Genomic DNA, 24,080 nt, shown 5'->3' with positions numbered 1-24,080 from the left:
TTCGTGGTTTACCTGAATTAGGAAGTACGGATAGGGATATATAACTGTTGGTGTTCCGTTCATAAATGTTCAGATATACATAGCAAAAATCCGAAGCTCGTTAGTTTATTTAGCTTTAGAAGATAAGCAATCTAATGTGATTGGAAAAGTAGATGCAAGCCATTAGATTCATCTTTATTAATTTTCTTATTATTATTTGCTTAAGAGGAAGATAATCCCAAGCAAACTTCTGCCAGTTTATTGGAGTCATCTGCCCTGAGGGCACTGTGCAATGCCCATCGCTTCCAACAAGACTTGTCCTCTCTAGCCAGGAATCTAGACTTTTCCTAAGGGGAGAAATAAGCCCACACATGGAGTACTTCAGACCTGCACTCAACCTTTATCACCTCTTTTCCTCCCGGCTCTGGACAGCCTTTGAGTACTCCAGAAGAAGAGTCCAGCCCTTGAAATCCTGCTTGTTGGCTGGAATGTTTTTGGATTTAACTTCCTCACCACAACCACCAAATTTATTACTGTTTACTCTGGTACAACGGCATCTTGTAACCAATATGCTTCTAATAATAGAGCATGGTGACAGCCGTGGTAACTGGTTATCCGAGCGCTACAGTCAGCCAGTTTTAACTATTAAAAATTGACTGTCTCCTCTAGGATGCATGAGGTGAAAACCAAGTCCTACTCCCTACCACCAGGCAAATATGTGTGAGATTTTAAGAATTTCCTTCTAGTCCCAAACTATCAGCAAATCTAAAAAGATGACAGAAAAACTAAGTCTAACAAATTCTAGAAATTCCCCTTATCCAGAGAAAAACCTTACTTGGCTCAGGCAAACTTCAGAGAAGAGAAAAGAATAATTCCTTCATCACTGATGGATAAAGTGAGAATGTACTTGGTCTGTGGCATCACTTTTTTCCCTCTAAAAGAGTGAGCAGTTCTTTCTGTGGATCTTACGGTTATCTAACCTTAAGGAGCCCTTGGCAGCTGTGAGCTGGAAGCACTGCTGACCACACTCAAGCAAAAATCCTATTACCTCACCTAGGAAGAGACAGGGGAGCCCACCCCAGGAAAACATGTAGAGATGGAACGAAGCAGCCAAGCCCCTCCTTTAGCCTCATGACCTCTCTTTGTCATTCTCTGCGAATTTAACCTGTGATGTGCACCAAAATTTAAGAATGAGGGCAGAGACAAATCCTTCAGATGCACAAGTGCTCAACCAACTGATTTATTGCTTCATATCCATCCACAGGTAAATGGGAAGAGATCAACATGTGGGCATTTACTAAACATGGGGCCACAATGCAGCTTTGAAAAGCAAGCAGATCTGCAGATCTAGGGGACCAACAGCATCCTAATCAAAGCACGATAGAAACCTTACATCAGTTCCTGAAAAAATGTAATCCTTAGGCGGGTAGGAAGGGGCATTCTCATTTGTGACTCATATTAGGGTTTATGTCTTAAATCTACCTCTCAGTTAAATCTTTAATATCTCTGTACATTAATTTTATTTGTCTCGAGTGCCCATTTCAGAATCTGATTTTCTTTTTAACTCTCAGTTAAATATATATATTTTATCTTAAAGAAAGGAAAAAAAAAACAGAAGTGGGGAGCAATTATTTAATTAAGTGGATGCTCATAAGTTAGACTTATCCCAGCTGAGATTTTTGTGGCTTCTTTTTTTTTTTTCATTTTGCAATGAATTTCTAACAACAAAGATTTCTCTATCCAGTGAAAATTTTCTCTTTTAAGAAAAAATGGCATCTCAAAGTTTCCTTTTTCATATTAAACAAAACACACAGCAAGCTGCAATTAAATTTCAGTTAACAAAATGCAAAAATATGTCCAACCTCCATCTGCCAAAAAATAAATAGTTTGAAAAGTAGTTTCACATCCCTGACAATGACGACTGTGTTTATGACATATTTCTGGTGCCATATTCCACTCTGCTATCACTGCCAGCTTGCGCCCAGTATTTAGAAATAAAACAGAAACACATTGAACTTGCTGAGCTAGATGCTGCCACACTGCAACTCTAATGGGCTTAGTGACCACAACCTACAGGGGCCAGAATGTGTCAACAGCAAAAGGGCCAACCTCAATCACTGTCTGTGCTTTTACAGAGTTGTTACATGTTTAATTCTTTGCAGCTTAGTTCTCCTGCTGTTTTGGCTGCTCAAAACCAAGGCTCATATATTGCAGCAGCCTTCTCTACCTCATATAATGCCACAAAGGTCCCAGCAGGAGACCTTTCAGTGGAGCAGACAAGCCACAGGCTAGGGCAAACAGGGCATCACAACTTCCTAATAAGATGACTTATTAGATTGGGGGCTTGACACAGCTTTTATTTAACCACTTATTTTCCCAGCCACCAGGAACATGAACTGTCTCTTTTCTTGGAGCACAGCAAGTGGTATGTGGGTTTGCAGCATGCGCTGCCACATGCATTCAATCCAATCTATAAGTAAAGGATAATTTCTAATGCCATCTTTACCACTGTATCAATGCATTAATTTTGCTGTTAATGTTAGATGTCCAGCTGTGTGATTTTTTTATTATATTAAGCTCCAGTTTTCCCACTGCATTGGTCACTGCCTGTTCTGGGCTTCACGTGGGCTTGACGAGGGCTGGCAGTGAAGGGGTTACATGGCTGAACTCAAGATCAGTTTCCTGCCTGCACTTGCAATGGCCTAAGGCAGTGCCTGCTGTTTGGGAGTTAGAGAGAGTGCCTTGCCTTGTCCCAGGTGGCAGACAGGCAAACCATGTTATTAAGAAGCAGAGATCGCAAAACCTTGATCTTCAAAAAAGGCCCCTAATTAGTCCCTAGCATGAGAATAAATGGCATTCCACATCAGCAAGGATGAAAAAGACTCCTTCAAATTTCATTAAGTAATCTCTGCTATTGACAGTTTTTAGGATCACATTGGGAACTTGCTGTTTGAATCGCTTTGCCCATGAACTCTCCCTTATTTGTCACTTCTGTTTGAGTTGGAAAAAAAAAAAGTCTTAATGGTCTCATGTGCTGCATGCTAAGGAAGTCATAAATGTCATGACAAAGAGCTCCATGCCCTGCACTGCTGCCTCTGTGAGTGATTCTTGGGGTCTGCTGGAGTCAATGGAAAATTTTTGATCATCTTCAATACGCTCCAGCTCAGACCTCTAAGAGTACTAGGCAGAAGCCATCCGTCACATTTCCCATAACCCTCTTTTCAGTTCTGCATGGAAATGACAGATTGAAGAATGTGTACTAAGTTTTCTCATATTTCTGAAGAGCTTTGATTTGGACTAGACTTGTTTTATGAAGAGGAAAAGTTTATTAAAAAGAAAAATCTGTCTTTCAACTCATATACTACTTGTCTAATTTTGATTTATAAACATTCCCAATAGAGATAGCATCCTTGTCCAAATAGTCTCAAGGTTCACAAACTTCATCTAATTTTACTTCATAAAAGTACGGTAGTTTTCAAGGACTATCGGTCTCTAGAGGACTCGGATCCATTGGATTTTATTCATCCCAATGGTATCTGCTTTTATCCCTAACTCAGATTAATTCTAGCATTACTGCAATATGGAAAGTTCATCACGTTCACGCAGTGATTCTGCCACCAGCTGCAGATCCTTCTGAAGTTTACTGCATAATGAATTTAAAACATAAATAGCAACAAATGAGATAAATAATATCTTTGCCAGAATTGGAACAAAGTTCATTTTGTCTTTATAAATAATTTTTTATACTGGTTCTTGTGAATCTTTCAATATTTAATTAAATCACGCAATTTACAGATCTTTCTTTTGAAATGTGTTTTACATTCATATTTATCATTTTTAAGCTTTGTTGTAAATGAATATCAAATGGGTAGAAGTGAATGGAAAAAATGGTTCTACTTTTATAATGTAGCTCAGAAGACATTTTCTAGTCTATAAAAAGTACACCTCAGGATTGTTGATTCAAAATCAAGAATGGTCAATACCAAAGACATTTCACGTCATTACAAAAGATAGCCTTTGTATTAGGATATTGTAAACTGGGTTTGAGCTATGTATTTTGGTATGTGCTTGGTGTGTTTTCAGACACCCTTTGCCCAGGTATAGCTCCGTGTGGTCAGGCAGTGGCAGATCTCCCAGGTAACATTTCCTTAAGTGGAGTTTTTAAGAATGACTAAAATTTGTTCTCCTCCGAGTGGGGTGTTTACCTTCTATGTTCAGTGTTCTCCAGATAATGTGCAGTGCTGCACTTACCATTTGAATGAGGAAACTTCCTCTAGCATTACTTTAACCTGGGTGCTTTATTGATTTGAAATGTAAGAAATTGTACACCAAAACTTCGGTTATTGTAACTAGTTCTAAACAAGAAAGACTAACATCAGTTTTGACAACAAACAAAACCAGTTTTTGTTCTGTCGGTTCTGTTTAAAAGATTCCAATTTCAAACCAAACACAACTTGTGGTTATTCTGTCAGATATTTATATAGCCACTGGGGCGCCATAGTTATGCACCGCATACATCATTGTATTTTTAAAATGTACTTAATGAACATTTTTTCTTTTCTGGTAACTACTTCATTGCCTTAAATGAATGCATTCCAATAGAATTTGTAACAAATGAGCACTTTGTGTTTGCATTAATGCCAAACACGTTTAACAAATTTTTAACAAGGAACACTGGCAAAAAGCCAAACTCCTAGAGGGACACTGAAGGAATGCTATAAATTTAAACTAGATTTTACCTTTTCACTCAGCTCAACAAGTGTCTTAGGTGTCTTTGGTATCTTGGCATTGAAACTTTTCCACATAGGCTGGATACAACTTTACGTCTTAATTATTCCTCTTGCTGGCCCTCCCTGTGGAGGATTTTCACATTGATATGACAGACTTCAGCAGGATACTGTGTTCTTTAGAAAGCGAGGGGTGGCTTTTCATTCTTTCCATGAGAATTAGGCCAGGTGGAAGTAGCAGAAAACACACTTATTTTGGGGACTGTAATGACAAAGTTGTTCATATCATACCGTTTCATATCTTACATTAAGGGAACTATGTAGGGGAAAGCACTCCAGCAGATCTGTGCTACCCAATACTGTTTCTTGTGCTGAGTTGCAAATAGCTGGACTGTGATCATGTTAGCAACTGCACTTCGGAGAGGGGGGGGAAACAGCCCGTAGTGCTGTTCCCACTGGCCCGAGCTCCGGGCTTACACAGAAGCCGTGAGCAGAGTTTTTTGGCTGAATCAAACATCTGGGGGGATTTTGCAGTTGTTAAGTTATGCCCACATGGTGCATGTCATTGCATACCTTGGGAATCACCTAGTCTGTAATATGTGTTGGTATTAAAAGTCCTACAAGTAGCTGCACAAGCTGCATTCTTGCTCTTTACTTGTAACTTAATATATTAATTTAATTTTTACTGTGTTATTCCATTTTTAATCAAATGCAGGAACTGAAAAATAATAATACTTAGCACTCTTCCAAGACTGTTAAGGCACATTAAAAACATTAAGCCTTGCAAATTCCTTGAGGAGCCTGATGTTATCCCTGCTATAGCAAAGAGCAAGTTGAGCACAGAAAAATGATGTGGCTTTTCCCTTAGTCACACAATAAGCTAATGGCAAGGGAGAGAATTCAGCTTAGTGCCCTGCCAGGGCTTTGTCTTAGTTAATCACGTCATTCTTTTGATGGGTTTGGACAAGGAAAAATAAAAACTGAGAATGCATTATTTTTAATTAATGTCATTTCTGTTTTGTTGTTGCAAGAGGCACAGCCGAGTTTCAGGGGTCACTTGAGAAAGACTTCATGAGTTATAGCCTTGTTTGTGCATTACTACTTTTTAGTCTAGTTACTTGTTTCCAGAAAATGAAATAATTTCACATCATTTGTTAGTACTCTGATTGTAGTAATGATAAATCAGTCCAGAGACAGAAACAGAGGAATTCATCCTGACAGCTTTTTAAAAGATGTCACATTATAATGCAGATGTCTTGTTATAACTTAGGGAACAGAAATAGCCCTAACAGGTTTTCATTAATGATATCCTTCTCTGCTAACATTTGGTCAGATACCAATTCCCTACAATAAACTGGCTATTCCCTCTCTTTCTGACTCACTAATTACCATATCAGTTGTTGGCCTTTTATGTAGGTACCATGTGTAACAGGTTAGGAGAGGGCAATTTAAGCCTATGTGAATGGGTATCTGTTTTTGTATCTGGGTGCTTGTTGCAAACATTTGGAAAGCATATGGAGCATAATGGACATTAACCCAGATGTCAAAAATAGCCTGCATTTTACTACTGTTATTAAACAGTTTCCCCTTTAACCCCTTTGTGTTTACCCACCCTCTCCCAGCTTGTTTCTGCAAATCACTGCTGAGAGGAAAGGATTGGAGGTAAAAAGTAGTAATCAGGCAGGTGTCTTTATCCAAAGGAAAAACAATCTGAACAAATATTTGTGGGCTACTACACTTTTATATCTTCACATCCTTCTGCTGTTTTCATTGACTGGTATCTAATGGACTGTCAGAGGTGCCAAACTCATAAGACATGGATTTCAGCTGCAGCACTCCTGAATCTCAGGCCTAATGCATGTTACCAAATTTTATTTCTGTTTTAGAGGTTCGGTGACCTATCCCAAATACAGCATTGAGGAAACAAATATAAATTTAATTTACTCAGCCTCAGTTGGTATTTGACAGCAATATCCTTTTATATATTTATTTGACTTACTTGAGAAATACTTTGCATTTCCTACCTGTAGTGAGCCAGTTTTTGTTACACTCCCAATACGTGTATGGTTTCCTGATGAATGGGTGGGTTGATTAAGCGGGTGGAGTTTACTTGGGAGTTTCATTCTGTACTAAAACCTCTATGAAAATTCAGTGAGCAAGCTGAAGAGAGATTGTATTTTGTGATTGGCTGCTGCTCCTCAGATTGGTCTCTTTATTCTGGCTTCTTTTTGAGTGCCTGAATGAGTGTAAATTGCAAGGGAACTTCAGTTTGTAAAATATCAAATATATTGAAAATCTGCTGTGATTGTATTTTAGAGAACCTGTTTAAAAAAAATAGACGTTTTTGTGCTAAGGTTTCTGGAATGTACTCTCTTCGTTAATTTATATGGGTGCTTCCTATGCCTATATATCTCTTTGAATGATGATTAAGATATACTCAGCACACAAAAGAATGGGAGCTATGCACAGTTCACGAAACGTCACGCATGCTCTGACTTACAGTTTTCATAAAAAGTTCACAAAGATTTTATGTGCCAGAACTAGTAACATGATCTACTTTAGGAACTCCCTGGCTTTCCAGCTCTGCAGAAGTCATTTTTTCTTCATTCACAGGCCAGACCCAAAGTCTGTTAAAATCAATGGGAATCTTTCCACATTTCAGTGGGCTTTGGATTAGTCCCGAAGTGTTTTAACCAGAAGAATTGTACCAACTTCCCACTGGAGAAGTAAAACTATTCATCGAAGTTTGTGTTAGATAAACCGTTATATGTGGTTGCCACAGAGGCATGAACTGAAAAATGGGGATTGAAAATGATTTGCAAGTTTATTTGTCTGCATTCTATACAAAGAGTTGCACTTTACTCATAGCGTAATTACTGTGCTAAATATTAGCTACTAGAATTTAAAGAGGCATTTTAGTCAAAAAGTTCCATTTACAAAACGTAACACTTTTTCAGCTGGATAAAAAAGTGTAAAAATTCAGCAGCTGTTTCTTTTTTATAAAAACGGATGTTTTGGAAACCTCTTTGCTTACATAAATGCCAGCTTAGCAGCGGAGAGTCCCATGCATAATGCATTTCCACTTCTCTAGGAACAAAGTCAGTGGATAAATGAACAACTGCCTTGCAATGGAATCGTTTAATTCCTCCCACTCATCTGAGATACTGTGAATAAGACTAATTCACTACCCTCTGTTAAAGAATACTGAACCGTTTGCTTGCAACCGAGCTGGTGTAACAATACAAATCATTCAGGCCTCACACCACAGTCACTTGCAATCAGACAGAGCCTCTTCCAAACCCATGAGCAGCTGAAGACACTTTCCACTGATTGACTCAGGCTTGCACCGTTCCCTTTAGCACTCCCCTAGATATCAGCAGTGCCAGCCATGGAGAACAACCGACACTGACTGCATGGCAGAAATAAATGGACAATTCCTTTGGTTTGCAAATGAAACATTTAGGTTCATTAATAACATTTCTACTTCAAAGCTACCGTGCCTGTATAGAAGACCAGAAAACTCATTTGCAGAATCACAAGCCCAACAGAATTTCATATATTTGGAATTTAAAATCTTTCCCATTTAGGGGAAATCTTGTCATACAAATCATCTGTAGAAGAGATCACCACCCTTTAAGTGTTTCAAGTGGGTTCAAATCAGATTAAATCCTCACTTAATCCTTAGTCCCTAGAAAAGCAGTATATCCACTGATGTCTATGAAAAGCTTGATCAGATGAGAACTAGGATGTTGTTGCTTGAAACGTTTTATTAATTGGAGTATTTTGTTCCCTTGTTACAGTTGTCAGAGGAACTAGTGAAAGAGGAAGAAAAAATGTAGCACTGGAAAGTAACGATGATAATCTATTGCATTGGATCTCCAAACATGACCATGATATCCTGGAGAAGATCACAGATGCAGAAAATGAATGCTAAGGTTGATATCTAATGAAATGCTGCATTAATTGGCATCTTCTCCATTATTTCTTGTAGTCTGCTATGAAATTAGATACTTTGGAAAACAATGAAGGAGACTCAAGCAGAAATTACAAGAGCTTTATTTCTATCTCTAATGGGTCTTGCAAGTTATTGTTTTCACAAACAAACCAAGTGTTCAGAATATTATTGTTTAATGAAGTTCAGTTAATCAGGTTATGTAACTATTTTTTGGTAAATTGATATTGATTTTAATAAGTAATTCAGGTGTAGATAATTTAGGTATGGTATCTGCATTTGCTGATTTTACCTAGTCTATTCTAAAACTTCTATTGCACTAGATTATCAAAGAGGTATTAGTAAAATGTTATATAAAGGGTGTTGGCATTAATCTTAAACCCAATTTAGATGTGGGCTTCTCAAAAAAAAAATAAAACCAAGCCTTTACCCTCCTCTGTTTTCTTATACCTACCGATAATTATAATAAAAAAAACAACAACACAACAAACCAAAATGAAAACCAACAAAAAAAAACAGCAACAAAAACAGAATTAAAAAAAATCACGTTGAAAGTATAACCGGTATTAAGCTCTGGGCCAGGTTGGAAATGAAATCAATTTTTGGTACTTATAACTGATGGCAACTTTATGAAAATATGGTGTGTGTCTCTGACAATGCATAGGACATCTAATTTGATCATAAATATACAATTATAAACAAGATGTATCTATTCCTGGATGGTAAAAGCTTGAGGCATATATAAATACATATGTTTGTATATATATGGGCTATATGGACATATACACAAGGATGTATCAACCTTTTACCATCCAAATGCATACAGATCTTCAACAATGAAAGCTGGGACTCTTTAAAAAAATAAAAATAAAGTAAGATTGCTGTGAATACAGTATATGCACTAGGTCTCCTGTAAATGAGGAACTGTTTGTTGTCATTATCTGCGTTGAAAAACAGTCTCCAACATGGATCCCAATGACTTTTAGATGTTAAAGAGGAAAATAGCAATGAACAAACAGCCCATAGAGGCTGTCTGAATCACCAAAATACATCTAGTAAAATAAATTTAAAGCACATGCAAGGGAAAAATAAAAACGTGAAGTCATTTACATTCAGTGAGAGAATGTTAACTGATAGTTAAATCTCTACCACTTCTCGAGGAGAGGATCCTTGTGACTCCATGAACATTTTTGGTCAGTCTGGCAAACCTGCAAATGTTTGGCTGTTTTATTGAGGCATCTTTTTGTCCATGGGAGAAATGCTTCCATGGTGATGGGAGTGGGAATAGAATAGATGCATTTTTAAAGGACAAACAATAAATTTAAGCATGGGTGGCCTTAATCCTTAGTAGTTTTTCTTTGCTGCTGTAAAAAAGAAAAATCTAAGTGGATAATCCTAAAGTCTTGCACTGAATTTAGAAAGAATATTTTTTGAACCTGTGGTGCAATTAACCCTAAACATCCTCCATGAGCCATACATATAGCCCTTTAAAATGATTGTCTAGAGATGATATTTTATTTATTTGTACCGTAATTCTTGGTGCAGTCAAAGAGCAATTCATTTGAGCAGGAGTCCTGCTGGATGCTACTGTTTTCCATAGATAGAAAATGTATAGAATTAGTATAGCATAGATAATCCAAATTTCATTCATGTTTAAAAAGTTTGTCCTTTAACTATCAATGGCATTTTTGATCTTTGTTTTGAAACAGCAAAGCTTTTGGGAGTATATTTAGCACATATGACAAATGTTGCACTTGGAAACTCAGACAACAAAGCTTAGTTTCTTGTGACAAATTTGTTGTCACAGTAGGGGACAATCGTCTGTGTCTCTTACAATCAGGTCTTAACCTTAACTCTGCAACTGAATACTTGAAGTAGGAAATAACCTAGGGGGAAATAGGGTCAGATGCAAAGCTGTATAGTTAGATATTTATATGTATGTGCCAATTTTGTCACAGATATTACTTTAGGGGCATTTTTGCTCCATTCATGTTGGTAAGAGTATTGATCTAAACTTTTATCAGGGCCTACAGTTTAGCCCCTAAAGAGGAAAACTCTAACATTGCTTCTTTCTTTTTCTTTCTTTTTCCTTTTCCTTTTTTTTCATTTCATGTGATATTCAGCGATGTTTGCGGAAAATCTTTTCATATACTAAAATAGAATCTCGGGGTTTACAATAAACACTGTGATGTTGGGAAATATTTTATTTGAGCGATGTTTGGTAGTTTTTTTCCCCCTCAAAGTGTGAAGAAGCAAACCAACTTTTGGTTAACATTTAAGATAATGATTATTATTTTAATGTGAGATCAGTCTTGTACTGCACATTCTTTCTTTCATTTAAATGTACAGTATGAATTTTGTATTTAATGAACTTTGTGTATCCAGTATGCACGTACCTGCACATTGACTTTCATTTGAAAGTGAGTTTCAATTTACTTTTTAAACAGTGTTTATGAAAAGACCTCAGATGTGTTGACACAAACTATATCTGCAATGTTTTTTTTTTGTATGTGTAGGGTGACGTTTGAATGTGATGTTCTGCAGCAATGGGTCAGTATTCCCTAATATCCTTAGATCCTCATTTGATAGTGCTTCTTGTAATACTTTTTTGAAGTGAGTGGCATGTTCTGGATTGTGATATTGATATGTGGTTAAGGATATCGATATGAAACTAAGGAATTCCTAGAAATTAACAGTGGGCATGTATTAGACAGTCATTGTAATTTAATGTCTAGTAGAAGTGTAAAGTACCAAGGTATTTAGAGTTCATAACATTGTTATCATGTGTATGGGAAGTATTTAGTGTTGATCATCTTGTTTATATTCATCAAATAAACTTTGTTTCTTTCTGAAATCAGTGTTGTGTCATTAAAACTACTTTTAATGACTGTATGAAAATGTGTGAGAGATGTTTTCCACATGGTAAATCTATCACACTCCTTATTTCTCTAATTGCTACCATTCAAAGTAATTTATCTTCCTGTTGTTACTATCACATAAACTGTTTAAGAAAGCATAACAAGGAGAATGTCTCCTAGGCCCTGCTCCCAGAAATGCTTACGAGCAACTTTACTAAAGTGAGTAACCATTTTCCGGACTGGGCTCTTAGCGAGCAATATGCTTTTGAGTGGGTTTCTAAAACATAATATTCTTGTGTGACCCTCTGTAATTGCATAGAAAATTACATTTTGTTTATGTACTTTACTGACCAAAAGCCGTAAGGTGTGAAATTCTCTGCACAGTCAGCTCCTTTTTCAGCTGCCTGGTAAGTGGTTCCCCGTTTCCATTATGTTCACTTTTTTTAGAAAAGGAACTTTTGTTGAGCAGGAATTTCTTACCTCATAGAACTCCCCGGGCCAGCTCAGGGCACACACAGCAGGAGAATAAAAGGTAACTAAGTATGCATTTTACTCAGGTTATTTAAAAACACAGTCTCTTAGTTTTAAGCTCTGTTTCTTTGCCTATAAATTAGTTTTCTTGGTAAGAGAGTACTATACGCTAACATAAGGTATTAAGTTTCACTTTAAGCTACAGCTAAATATACATTTTTCATGCATTTGACTTACGCCTACTTAATTTTGGGATGTGATGCTATAAATTGAGTAGCGATCGCTTCTATCTCCTTTCTAGACCTGCTGCAGTTTTCCACGACTGTCTTGTTCTGTGTTCAGACAGCGCTGGTATCGGGGCTCTTGTCCCGCTCCGATGGAAGCACACCGGTGGTGTTCCCTCACACGATCCTTCCTGCACTGAGGGCAGCTCCTCCTTGCTCCCAAAGGACACAGTAAGTGCCCACGCATCGCACGAAGCCATACGGGAGGAAGGCAGTAGATCTGAGGAAGACTTAGAGAGCTCTTCATGCCTGTTTTCTGAGAAACTTGTCAGCAAGGAGTGTCCTTCCTCTCCAGAAGGGCCCTGAGGGCCGCTGGAGGAGGCAGGACCCTGTGGTGAGCTCCTGGGATCACAACTCTGGCTGCAGGAACCGCGGCCTTTGGTAGCACACCTCACACTGAAGTTCGAGTTCATACAGTCAAGGGCTCCTCCAGCCCTCCTGGAGCGAGCCTGAGTAAGAGTCAGCCTCTTCTGAGCTTGAGGTTTCCTCGTAAGAGAGCCTGTTTGTTCAGTCCAGACTTAGGCCAAAGTAGCTTGAGGTCTGAGTGAGCAAACACACAAGCAATAGGGGACATTCAGGGGATGAAGCCGAGTGTCGGTTTGTACTTCAAGCCAAGATGTCTGTTCAGACTCACTCTGAGAGTGCCAAACAGCTCTGTGCCAGCATCAATCAGATAAAGGCAGCTCAATACCTCCTGCATCTCCCAGGCATCCCCAATGTGCTCCAGGCCCAGCTCTGGATCCTGAAACAACTGCACTAATTATGAACACTGAGCAGAAACTCATCAGAAAGAGCAAACAGAGGGTCAAAGAGCAACACGACTGTATTTCACCTGTTGATACCGCTTCTCTAAAACATGAAACTTTTAATAACTTATGTATTAAATCATTCTAAATGAAGCCAAGTCAGCTCTAAATAAGCAATAGATTTCCCATTATGAAGTCAGTGGGAGCCCTGCACGTTGCCAGGGCAGGATTTTACCCATATACGAAAAAGACAGCTGATGTGGGGGCTGCTGTGCACACTTCCCTCCTGTAAGATTACAGTGATGTTATTTTGTGCTCCTAACTTTTCAAACAAAATGTCTTTTCTTCCAAAGCATCTTTTCAAACAGGAGGAAACCTCTACCTTCACAAGGAACAGCCTTCACTGCACACTTCAGGTTTTGTACAGCCAGAGGCACTGGTGCAGGGGCAGCCCTGTTGAGAAGCCCACCTTTGATGGGCAAAGTTACAGAATTAAGGACTTACTTTGTTTGGTTTTACATTCCATCCACTTCTTAAATCTTCATAATGACTCTGCCTTCAGCATAATGATGTTCTAAAACCAGATCACTACTGGTGTAGGGGAAGAGGAGGCAGAACATCAGTGCATCCTTATTACAACACATGTATCCTTTTGAAATGCTCAGTTGATTGTGCGTATTTCAAATGGCTAAGCCATATATTCCCATGTAGCTGCAAATCTCAGGACAAATCCAAGAACTTTGAACTTGTCCAGTTTCAAGTGGAGGCGACTGTCCAACTTTAGAAAGGCCATGCTTTGGGTACTCACCCAAGAGAAGCCAGGAGACAGCAGATGTTCTGGCAGCTGCTGGCTGCCTCGCGCTGAGGGAGCTGGGCTGGAGGAGAGCAGCCAGCTCCCTCCAGATGGAGCAGACAGCGGAGAGGCGAGTGGGAGGCTGTGTGAGGAAGTTAGATAGCTCCAGATAGCAAAGGACTGATGATGTGTGGCTCCACATCACCTAACCAACTTTCGAAAGGCTGCACAAGAGAAATAACCGCCAGTCTGCAGTTAACCTGAGTTCAGTGAGAAGTCTTCTTGTCGTGGGAAAATCTATAGGAAGGAAATATCTTTGAGAATGCATGATAATGTAGCATGATAACTATTTTTTATTTGAATGTATTTTGGACAAATGCATTCCTTGCAAATGAGTTACCCAGGCCTTGCCAAATATGCAGCAAAACAGTTATTATAGCAAATTACACCATCTTCTAAACACCTCTGTTTTGGCTCTTAGTCAACTTATTTTGCAATAAGGCTTTATTATTATTATTATTAATATTATTGTCTAATATTGCTGTATTTGCTGCTTTGGTTACCATAGAAATAAATAATATTGTGAACAACAACATGCATACAAGAAAATTTCACAAGAAGAACACCCTTGTTAATGAAGACCTATATGTCTGGTAATTCCTAACATAGTTCTCAGGTCTGTTGATTCGTGTCCTCATATGCATTTTATTATGAGCTTTATATTTCATTTTAAACTTCTAAAAATAAAGAAAAACAGCTGAAGAACATTCTTTTAAATGGCCAGATTTTGGCTAGAGGTTAACACAGGCCAAAAGAGAACACAGATCTGCCCTGGAGCTCTTACAGTGGTTTTGTTTTGTTCCAATAAAAAGATCCCTATTGCAATCCACTGAAGGTCATAGAAGTGCAGTCCTTATGGACCAGCCATATTCCTCATGTAAGGCTGTCCTGCCCTCTGAACCTTCTCTACTCTGAGACCAATCGAAAGTGTGAAGGCAGGATTGTTGTCAGTCATGATAAGGCTGTGCATTAAGGAACTCGCCCAAAGTTTACTGAAGTGAACTGAAAGACTATTGACTTACAGTGGGCTTCTGATTGTACCCCATTTTCTTCTCTCTGGAGCACATGTGTATGTTTACAGGAGCATGGGGCCAAACCATTTCCTCCATCTATCAACATTTGAGCTAAATGTAATTCAGATGAACCAACTGCCCGACTTTTTGAATGCTTTGTGATAAGAAAATAGATCTTAGGTTTCATTGCAGATGTTCATTTACGATCTATTTTGTTTATAGTTGTCCTGACTGTGTTTCTAGGTCAGCACTCTACCTACTCTTAACACAGACTCTCATTATAGTGTCTCCACTTTATGTTCACTTATCTCATGGTATTTGTTACAACTGAATAAGTATCCTTCAGTCTGTAGGTTAGTTTGCTATTGCTATAGATAAATTTGCTATTGCCTCAGGGAGTAAAATGAATTATATCTGAGTCTGTTTTCTAAAACAGAGCAACTTTTGACCGACCTTTCAGCTGGGGTTACTAAAGGAAAAAGAAGAGGGAAAAACATATTGTCAGACTCCCAGAGCAGCTGTCCAGGTAGCTAGTTTCCAGAGGATTTGTTCCAATTCAGATTCCACTCACCATGTCAGAGTTATTCTCACTGGAGTTAAAGAACCAGTCTCCGTATCTGAAAGCTGAAGGTTGTAAATCTCCCTTGCGAATGTTGCCTATGACAGGGAAGGAAAGACTTGCATAATTACCACTTGTACTTCCTCGGCGAACATGAGCTCAAGTCTGAAGCAAGGAGTTGGGTCAATAAAACATCAAGGTCTGAAAACTACAGGAAAAGACCTGTCCAGCTCGTATGATAAGGAATTTGTTCTTGGTTACAAAAAAAAAAAGAATATTCTGGTGGAAGCCTCTTCATCAGACCTAAGCATTGTACAGGTATTCTTAAATTTTCTTCCAGATTACCAGCAGTTAGCGCAATTTACAGCTAAATTAACCAAAATAGCTCACAATCTTCCTTCCTGTATATGAAGCATATTGCAATCAATATAGTTACTGTGCTAAGACACAGAGAATGTGTAGTGATGTGACCAGTGTCTTTGAAACAGTTTAGGAATATAAAATCAGAGAGCAGTAGCACCCTGTTTCCAGGAGTGATGCTGCTGAAGTCAGGAGGAATTCCTCAAAGAATATCATCCTTTGTGCGTGAATGAGAGATATCAGTGCCTGGCATTTTTTGGCTATAAGCATCCAGATAACTTAAAGAAGAAGAATGCAATTACTTGTGAGTAAAATTTTTACAGGACTTAGGTTCTGAAATCAATTGTAAATCCTTTTTGGGTTAACATGACCACTCACAATCATAACTATACCTCTCCTAGTCCTTGTCCATGTCTGTTCTTTACATATATACTCTAAGGGAATTATTTTGTTAAAATGTTTACATTTTGCTGCTACTCCATCTGTTCTTCTCCATTGCAGTCATAGGGGCACGCAGATCTGATTTTTCTACTTTTCTGCAGTGCTTTTCCCATTTTTAGCTTTAAATTTCCTCATGCAGAAGTACCATATGCAGTCCTTGAAAACTGTTTTGAAGGAATCTGTGATTCTTCATCTGCTTTGCCATCTTCTCCAAAGGTGTGTTGAGGACTTCGCACAACGTGGAAGGAGGCACATAAGGTAAGAATGACTGAAATTAAACACGTGTTTCAGGTGTGGATTATCCTGATGGGATGGGTCCTGTGCTCAGCAGTGTTGTGTGATGATGCTCTCCTTCCATCACTTGCTGTGTAGGATTTGAAAATAATCAGCATCTTGGAGAACGGAGGCTGAAATACAGAAAACCTTGTGACATTTTCCTAATACATTCATACATGTATTTTCCTAATACATTCATTCATACATCATGAGTGTCCCAGAGAATTGGGCGAATCAGGCACTTTAAAATAGGTTCTTCAGAAGTGACAGTGCTTAAGCGCTCACTTTCCTATTCAGTTTGGCTCAATAATTATTTTTAAATTCTGCATACAAACTATGAGACGTTTGACCCTGCGTGTTTGTTAAATTCTGGGTGGGGACTGAAAAATTGGAATGAAAAGGCATTTTCTGAAAGTGATCTGTTGGACCTTGACACCACGGCCACTTCTGAGAAGTCTTTTGATTACTCAGTGACAAAGACAGTAAACTGTAGCCTGAAAATAAAGCAAATGAGATGTTTGAATTGAGTAATTCACAGGAAAGGAATGGTGCCTGGATGGGTAATAGCCCAGTACTTTCATGAAGGTCAAGCACCTGGGGAATGGGACAAATTTATAAAATCAGATGGTTGTACTTTGCGATTTTGTTTCCTATTTGCGTATCCAAAGCATGTGAAAGCTGCTTCCTTTAGCTGTGTTATAAACAAACTGGCACTGAAAAGGTGATAGTTTGGATGTTACGCACATCCCCCTTGCATTACAGGAATTAAGATGAAAAGGACGCTTCCCTCTAGTGCTGCATCGAAGTACAGTTTTGTAACTATGCTACACAGACAAGATTACCAATTCTTACTAAACATTGGACATCAACATAAAATGAGTAACAGATTTTTAGGAAGAGCTTTTTGACAAATATTTTAAAAATCTGATTTCACTTTGAATTAGCTTTCAAAATCCAGTCCAGATATATGTAAAGAATATAAAATGTAAATATATTTTCTAAAGCAGTACAGCATGTGAAATTTATGAATTGTTACAAGCTTTGCTAATACAGCTGAGTGAAGCTTAGTCTCAGACCAGATAGAATCTTTTAGATAAATCATTTATGACTAGATGACTTCTTATCCAAAAGTCAAATATGTGATCATTTACAGAGGTCACTGGCTATATTCTGCTCTGTGTTCCATAATCAGCTGAAATAAACCCCAGGAGTCCCTCCTGATTGTATAGTCACAGGGTCACAGTATAATAAAATGCTATTCATGTTGTATTTCAGACAAAGAACGCTCCCCCCAGAACTATTCTGGTCTCAGGGACAGGACTGTCAATATCCAATCCTCTACAAATGGCAAGTATTAAGTCCAGTATATTGAAGAGATTCACCCTACATACTTAGTGGCAAAAAGCCCTGCTGTGTCACACATTTAACTATTTAAGTGACTTTTAAAATGTATATTCTATATTCTTCTTTTCCTACATAGGGAGTCATGTTGGGATTTGTAATTAAAGCACTTTTTTGAGAAAGAAGAGAGATACTGAAAAATTTGGGAATATTTTTCTAAGGAACACAAATAGGTGTAGTGGGATAGGGAAGAAATGTTACTAGCTTCTACGGAAATAAATAGAGCATATTTCTATGAAACACTCATGATATCCTACTCATGATAATATGACACTCACACCAGTATTGTCAAAAAAAAAAAGAATAAATAAAGTCACAGGATGACGGAAATGCACGGAAATGCACTTTTGCTTGAGAAGTAGGTAGAGTACTAGCCTCTGGCATTTCTGTTATTCCATAGAAACACATGTGGCTGATCAGGAAAGCACAATAGTTGTTCTGCATAAAGCCTTGCAGAAATGAATGAGATTCTGTTTTCCTATGGAGTTCACTTCAAGCCACAGGTCAGTACCTCCACCCCTGCACTGGGTAAGCTACTCAGTGATTCAGATGTTCTAGAAGGAAGTGGTTTATGAAGATATTAGCACAATAGCTGCTTAAATAAAGAAAAGTTGCTAAGCTGGCAATCCGTAATAAAGACGATCAGATAAACTAGAGTGTGATGACTATTACCGTGCAATTAAGTGGCTACTTCTGTAGCCATTCCTTTGCTTGTCTGCTTTGTTAAAAGTGATATCATGGAGTCACCGCTGTGCTTTGAATTATAGGTTATTCCAGCCTGCTCGGATGGAAGAAATGCTGTGACCAGGACAGATGCCAACGAGGCAGGGCTGGGCAATTACTACAGCTGTTCAAAGAAACCCACTGGGCAGTAATGAATACCTGTCATGCTCTCCCAGAAGCAAAAATACAGCTACTTGACAAAAAGGCTGACAGTGTTCTGTGACATTATAGAGAACAGAAGACCTCCAATAGCTATCTCCAATAGCACGATAAACTGTTTGGATGATTTTTCTCTGCCTTTAAATGAAGAACCAGAACAAGAGGCACACATACACCCTTTGTGGACTTTTCTGCCCAAATACAAGTAGGCTGGAGAGCAGCAGAACCCTCACTGTAGCAGCCCTCATTCGCTTCATTGGCAGGCCCTGCCCGAAGCATGGGGTGCTTTCACTTTCAAGGTTACACCATGAGCATTTTTTGTCAGGTCACTCCTCAAAAGGTGACAGTCTTTAGGCTCTTAAACAGCAGAAAACAATGAAAGGAAGTCAATGAAAAATGAACTTCCAGCTCTTCAAGCATGAGTTAGTGATTTGAGCAGGGGAAGCACTTGCCATAAGTACCAAGTCTACATGCATTGACCCCGTACAGAGTCTCAGCGCCCATGGGAGTGCTCAGCCTGGTCCCTTGGCTGCACTGCACCTTGTGTTAGTCACCGTGGGCAAACATTCACACAATCAGAGCCGTTGCCAAAAGTTTTCACAATTTTTGTTTAAACTGAGGAAAATAATGTAGGGCTGAAATGAGACCTTAATCATTCCAAGAAAATGTAGAGATGAGAGTACCACCAGGGCAAGTCAGAAAGTGCCTAATTAAATATTGAAAATGAAAAGTTCAGAGTTAATCTAGACCTTAAATATCTCCTTAAAATGAGTTGTCACACACTGTTATTACAAATAACTGGTAAGAATCAGTTCACGGATTATTGTGGAGCTGGAAAGATAGGGTTAAATTTATCGGATACGTTGCTTGGGGTGCATAGACTGATAGCTATGCTCAGGATTGTATTGGCTTTAAACAGTCACAGGCAAATACACATTGGCTTAGCTGTTATGACATGTCTTTAGTACTAAGGAAATGATGAATTATCTAAGCAGTCTTTAAGATAAGTGTCATATAAGCTCTAACCAGGCTCCCTCCTCTCACTCTTAAACACGCCTTACTGATGATATGTCTGTGTGCACAGATTTGAAGAAGTGCTCAGAGATATTTCAGGTCAGAGCACCAGATAGCATCCACCTACATTCCTCCTTGAGCTATGTAGACTTTGGGGATCCCAAATCCTGCAGTTATCCTGCTTGGATAATCCTTGGCTAATCCTCCCTGGGGAGCAGTGTGGCTCAGGTGTGACACAGCCCCACGCACATGGCTGTGACCATGTCAGGAGCAGCTGTCACACTGGTCCATGCTCATGGGGCGCCCACAGTACACTGTTCTGTCTTCCTCTTCCCACATTCATGCCTGCTCATGGTCTACTGGTTTGCCAACAGTAAAATCTGAGAGCAGTGCCTGTGCTGGTGTGGAGCTGGCGTGGCAGAGCTCCCTTCACTGTCATCTCTGGAGAACGAACTCTGTGTGTACCTTTATGTGTGATGTGTGTGTTGGGCAGAGGTGGGCTCGGGCCACTCAGGAGAAACCTGTAAGAGCCCTCCAGAGTTTATGGGAGGTGCCTTTGGCCTCAGTGAAAGAAGGCGCTGGTAGCATGAGGAGAGGGAAAGTACTCTGTTGTTAAGGAGTGGTGGTGGGATTGTTTATTTTTCCTCCCATAAACGTTTTTTTTAAGGTCCTAATGGAAACAAAGCAAAGTATTATTCCTCTAAAAGCACTATTCTTTAAGTAAACCAGACTCGCTACTTGAAACATTCCAATGACACATGGTGGCAGGAGGGGGATGGCTGCGACATGGACGGGAGAGGTATCCCGAGATAAAGACCCTGAGCTCGTATGGCACAGCGTGAGGGGACGGGGCAGGGTGGAGGAGAGAGCAGCAAATGCTCCTGGGGCATGAGAGAGCTCTTTGGTGTCCACCTTTAATGTTCCTTTCCAACGCAAATGATTCTATGATTCTGTGACCCTGTGACTACCTTCTGCAGCCTTGTTATTTCAGAGCAGATTGCCAGAATCTCCCATTTCAGGGTCTGTATGAATACAGAAATTGCCCGACAAACAGCAGCCAACATCACTGCAAGGCACCAGCACCAGCGTGCAGCAGAAGGTGTCTTTGGATCACCTGGCACATGACCTGAGCTGACTGCTGTCAGTCCCTGTGCCCACTGACGGTGGCATCTGTGGGCATCCTGCTTCAAGAGCCTTTGGTTAGTTCCCATCTTCATAACAAACTCCCTCAGATCTGTGTTTTCCCCCCTGACCAAATACACCTGTGCAATGAACCCCGGCTGTGATCTCAGCAGCGGCAGCAAGGTTCAGGGGCTGCAGGGGAGGATGGAGTGAGAAAAACTCACCTGTTTTGCAAATTAAAAACCAAAATTGAGTCTGCAACTGTCCTTCTCCAGTTGATAATGCAAAGAAATGTGGAGTATTCTGAGGAGGCTACCTGTTGGCAGTTTATTACTGATAATAATAAATTGCAGTAGCCATCATCAATTCATATATGAAGTGGTATATTCCTTTCCACAGTCTTTGCAGGTTTGTAGATTGGTGTATGTACCAAATCTGTGCGACTTCACTACATGGTAAACTTTCCTTTGTTGTCTGCTGCCCCTTACTTGCATCCCACTGCCCCATCGGACTCCGGCTGTAAAAGACAGATGCTGGGCTCCGCTCTGCAGTGGCTGCTGCCCCCGATGTCCTGGCTTCTTTCAGCATCGTGGATTTGGGGGAAGCGGTGGGAGACGGGGGATAACATCCACACTCTTTTCTTTGTCTTCTGGTCTTTTCACTTGTTGAAGTTTCTTCAGCTGTCATGCAAGCCAGAAATACAAAGCAATTATTTAAAGAGAGAGTTTCTCATGCTATTTCTCACTTCTAGGGGCTGAGGATATAGGAACATAAAAATAATTGCAAGATTTGACCAAAAAAAAAATCACTTTTGGCATTTCTTTTGCAATTTAGCCCTCTTTTTCACAACAGGGGCGTCTGTAGAAGAAAGCAATTGCATGTTTTAGGAAAGCAAACAGCCTTAGGAAAATGCACATACTACTTCAAGGCAGTTACATCTATGTCTCTTGAAGCTTAAAAATGAAAAGTGATCCCCTGGGCAGGTGTCCCCAGGTGGTGGGCAGAGAGCACGTTAGGTGCTCAGAGCAGCAGGGCCTGTCTGCTTTGTCACATGGTCTCCGTGGTGCTGTGCATGGCCCTCACCCCAAAACCATACATGTGGGTGGACTGTGCACAGCAACCCTGAAGCAGCTGCAGGAGGGTTCAGCCTTTACAGGGTTCCAGTGCAATGTATGATATTCCCTATGTCATTGATACAAATGCTATGAAGACCTAAAGAGACACACAGCAAATGACCTTCTTTCCCAGACAGCTCTGCTTCCCTACAGGTTCCTCGTGATGAAGCCATGTGCCATCGGCCTCTGACTGGCTGTTTGCCATTGGCCAGCGTGAAAAGACAGAAATCACACAGCAGCACTGCATGCGGCAATGAACACATGCACGCAGCGCTCTGGTGTGACAGTCCTTAGTTAAAGAGCATTATTCTGCGAAAAAATAAAATGGCAGAAATCCATCCGAGATACCAGAAATAACTAAATTCTGTCTTACAGAGAACTATTGAGCCACCAGAGCTATGGCAGACCTCCATCCCTATAATCAGCTGCTTTGCTCTTCTGGGTTTCTGTTGTTTGGATATTCACCAACACCTTTGCACTTCCTATTGCATTACTGAGCAGTCTGGGATTTTTTTTTGTTTGTTTTTCTTTCATTTTTCTTTCTTTTTTCCTCATGAAAATGCTCGGATGTTGGCAGTAGGCACATGGCACAACTGTCCCATTAACTGTGGTGCTCCATCACCAGCAACCCCACAAACCCACAGCTTGGGCAGCACCAATGCCTGTAACGTCAGCGCTCCTCCCTCTGGCCCCCTCTAGCTTCACCCAGCTGGTTTAAATAGCGAGGAGAAATTAAAATTCTTCAGGCCTTGCAGGATGTTTGGATTTCTGCCCTTTATTTCCACTTCTGTGAGCCACGGTTTGAAAATGTGCCTGTGATTTATTCGTCCCCCAGTCCGATTGCTGTGTACAGCAGCGCCCGCCGAGCCCACAGCATTATGCCATGACCCGATGCCGAACATCGCTCGGGAACAGCTCGGGGCTCTTTATTAGCTGATTTCAGGCGATCTTTCCTGTTTTACGGCGCGGCTCCTCCCCTCTTTCCAGATTTCTGCTATTCTTTCCTAATTCTAGTGATTTGAGAAATGACCTTTAACCCACGCAGTCTGCAGACTCCTAAAGGGGATAATTGAAATGCCACAGTAAACCAAAGGCAATAAAATATTATTTACCAGGCATAAAACTAAGGTTGGCCTTCCCCACAGCAACGAACCCCTTTATCTCCCCCTCCCCCTATACACCCACTTCCCACTCCGGGCGCCCGGTGCCGCACCTCATTACCCGAGGAGCGAACAGGGGATGCCCTATGGGACGGCTCCCCCGCACCGGGCACCGAAAGGAGCCGCAGTGCGGGGCTGCGGGGGGGCAGGAGCCAGGGGCTGCGGGTGAAGGGAGCTTTGCCAGGGGACAGCACGTACCCGGCGGGCTGCACCGCAGCGGGGGGACAGCTGCGGCTCCGGTGCGTGTGCAGCGGGGCTGTGCCGTACCCCCCCACCCGCACCGTCGGACTGCAGAAGCGATTTTGCACCGGAATAGATTTGAAAGAGTGAACGCATTTGCCGATAGCGGGACCGCTCTCGCTGTCTATTGGGGTTTCCCAGCGCTGCTCTGATAATGCTCCCACCCCCACCTCAAACCCCCCGCGGTCAGCAGCGCCGGGCTCGGGCGCAAGGCAAAACTTTTGTCCGAGAGCTGCGGAACGGTGAAACCGCTCTGAAGTACAAAGGGGCCGCGGAGCCCTCGTCGCCTTCACCTCTCATTGGGCCGTGCGTGATTGAACCCGAACAGCTTTGTCAACAACCTGCCAAATTTACAGCGGAAAAAGACGCTGGAGAAGGAGGAACCCAAAACGTCGAGGCCGTTCCGTCCCCCAGCGTTCGGCGAACGGGGCTCGCGGTACGCGACGCTGTGTCACATTGCACCGCCGCCGCAGCCCCCCCGGCCCGGCCATGTGCTCCGCGCACCGCCCGCACGTGGGTGCGGGGGCAGCCCCGCGGGTCCCGACAAAACACCGTGGCACGGGGCACGCAGCGCCCACCCCGCCCGGGGGGGCTCCCGCGGACAGCACCCAGCGCTGCCACGGGGTG

At 40.9% G+C, this 24,080-nt stretch overlaps 1 protein-coding gene across 3 annotated transcripts in view; it reads left to right on the top strand.

Annotated features, from left to right (window-relative positions):
- ERC2 (ELKS/RAB6-interacting/CAST family member 2) overlaps positions 1 to 17,906 on the top strand; it is a 456,034-nt gene extending 438,128 nt beyond the window's left edge. For 2 of the 3 annotated variants that reach the window (XM_021409073.1, XM_021409075.1), the window contains exons 18-21: positions 8,507 to 8,641; positions 12,289 to 12,442; positions 16,383 to 16,501; positions 17,795 to 17,906. The gene's annotated coding sequence lies outside the window, so the exon portion shown is untranslated. The remainder of the gene's footprint in view (positions 1 to 8,506; positions 8,642 to 12,288; positions 12,443 to 16,382; positions 16,502 to 17,794) is intronic. The other variant, XM_021409074.1, reaches the window with a different exon arrangement.

Source organism: Numida meleagris, chromosome 11 (assembly GCF_002078875.1).
Source record: "Numida meleagris isolate 19003 breed g44 Domestic line chromosome 11, NumMel1.0, whole genome shotgun sequence".
Lineage (NCBI taxonomy): Eukaryota > Metazoa > Chordata > Aves > Galliformes > Numididae > Numida > Numida meleagris.
The sequence above is the reverse complement of the archived record's forward strand: the minus strand, read 5'-3'. Positions and strand labels throughout refer to the sequence as shown.